Source organism: Galeopterus variegatus, unplaced genomic scaffold, assembly GCF_000696425.1.
Source record: "Galeopterus variegatus unplaced genomic scaffold, G_variegatus-3.0.2 Scaffold5091, whole genome shotgun sequence".
NCBI lineage: Eukaryota > Metazoa > Chordata > Mammalia > Dermoptera > Cynocephalidae > Galeopterus > Galeopterus variegatus.
The window spans coordinates 101,794-104,220 of NW_007731202.1; the positions used below are offsets into that span (position 1 = coordinate 101,794).

Below are 2,427 nucleotides of genomic sequence, written 5' to 3' on the forward strand. Positions count from 1 at the left end.
ATCCCGTTGCCGGTCCCCGGTCCGGTACGGGGGCAACACTGAGGGTTGCGATCCGTTGCCGGACACGGAAAAAAGACAAAAGACAAAAAAAAAAACAAGGCTGCAGCTGAAAAGAAATTCTTCCAGGAACCAGTGGATTAATCTTCCCATTTCTCCATTGAGATAAATGAAAGAAGAAACAGTGCCAGCAAACACTATTCTTTTAGTGTGCTCAAAAACCAAACACTCTAGAGTGCAAAAGCCAAGATTTATAAACAGCAGGAAGTATGCTGGGGCCTTCAAAAATAAAATAAATTCCCTGCTTATTTTGGCCCAGTACTCATACTCCTCTCAGACTCAAATCCAGATCGTCACACGTAAGAAATATTTCCTTGTGGATTAATCTCAGGAGATTCATCCATCACCCTGTTCCTCCTGGGCTACCTGATAGGCTGGAATGTGCTAAGAGAATGGAAATTAATGTCTAGATTAGCCCCAAACAAATTTAACTGAGAAGGAAAACAACCCCAGAATAATGACATCTAGTATTTTCAAAGCCCCAAATAAATAATTTGTTCATGGTTACCTGTTACAAATGGCACAGAAAGGATTCTTTTACTGAGTGGGCTGGCCTCAAACACACCTCCAACTTAAGTTTGTATAAGTCTCAGAGGACCCTGGATTCCAAATTGTTCTCTCAAATTGGAGAAGAACAAAATGAACAGAGAAAGCAGCTATGTATTAATCAGCCAAAATGAGTCGGCACTGTGCTAGGTGCTTTGTATTTGATATTTCACTCAGTTCTCATATCAACTCTGTGATGTAGTAGGAGAGTACGTCAGAAAGTTCATAGAACTTGTATTACTGTTATCTCAATTTTGTAAAAAAAGAAAGAATATACTATTGTTTCAACATCACACAGCCATTCCATGTTAGCCTGCATGTCTGACTTAAAGTCCACTCAATTTTCAATAATTATCCTTTATCCTCCATCTATAATAGGAGGATAATTGCAAAACAATCTTGCCTTTATAAATAATAATAATGAAAAATATTAAGCCTGCAGAACTTGAGTTCATGGGCTTACTTTCTCCAAACTTGGACAATTTATGATAATGATTAAGCAAAATCATTTTCAAAACTGTAAATACTATGAAATAAAATTCAAATGTAAAAGCAGATATTCATAATTTAAATTCTCTATCTCAAAATTGTAAAGTCAAGAAGAAAAAGGACTTTCATATTTATATCTATTTTGAGGACACTAACACATATCATACGGTTTGTAGACTTGAATGTGAGACATGGTCAGCAGCTACTTCCCTATAATTACTTTTTACATCAAGTACCTTTTTAACATTGACCTTGAAAATGGCAGAATATCAATATGCAATGTGATTGCATATCTTTTACCCATAAGAACTTTAGGCAATACCACCATGTCAAGTTTGCATAGGTTTATTAAATTGTATCTTCTTTATTGTTTTATTTTTTAATAAGCATAAAAGACAATTTTCTGCTTATTTGTTAAGCACATAAATCACTTACCATAACTGAGAATTTTTCTCCCTTGATGTCTTAGTGGTTAACATTCTCAATATAAGTAACTTCAATTAACTTCAGTTTTACAAGTTTAATTTCTTGCCAAAGCTTATGGCTGAAAACATTTGGTAGTTTTAAGTGTCTTGGGTCAAATTTCCAAATCAAGTCTTTTTTTAGTAATCTTTTTATTAGAAAATTTCATCTTTCCATTACTAAATTAATTACTTTCTAAACTGCTCACCTAAACTGGCATAACAAAGCACAAGTATTAGAACATAACCATGTCCTATGGCAGGCCAGGGGACAGTGTCAAGCTGCCTGACACGCCCCCATGCCCATGGAGTGAAACCCAACAAGCTCCTAATCCAACAGTTTACTCCTGAAACCTTTCCACTAGCTAAAAATCACACATATAACTCATTTTTGCTCATTTTACTCGTTATAGAATTTTTCTTCAATTCTCACACTTTTCCAAATATATATATATTTTTCTCTGGAGTGCTTAAATAACTTGATCAAAGCAGGCTGAGTTAACGTAACTACACTCTGTAGGGCAAGGTGCACAGACCGGAAAGCTTCCCTTCAAGGAGGAATTAATTTTCTCCTAAAACTACCAGATGTTACCTCTTCTCTAAATATTTTGCAATAACTAAGATATCTAGGCCAATTGGACAGTAATACTATGTATGGCTTCACAAGGTTAGCCATCTCAGATAATGCTAGCTTTAGGTAGTGGGTCAAGTCCTGGTCCTTACCTGATGAAGAGGGGGCACTCAAGTCCCCAGAACCTGTCTCCTCATCGCTAAGGTGTGCCTGAAAGTGTCTGCCCATTGGGACTGCGTGAGGTTGCTGTGCAAAGTGACTGTTAACATTTATGTCGAGCACTATAAATCATAAAGTGTTCCG

At 36.4% G+C, this 2,427-nt stretch overlaps 1 protein-coding gene across 1 annotated transcript in view; it reads right to left on the reverse strand.

Annotated features, from left to right (window-relative positions):
* The window catches only part of LOC103604338 (piezo-type mechanosensitive ion channel component 2-like), a gene marked incomplete at its 3' end in the record, with an annotated part of 102,556 nt that overhangs the window by 99,492 nt on the left and 637 nt on the right, over window positions 1-2,427 (reverse strand). The window lies entirely within an intron of this gene.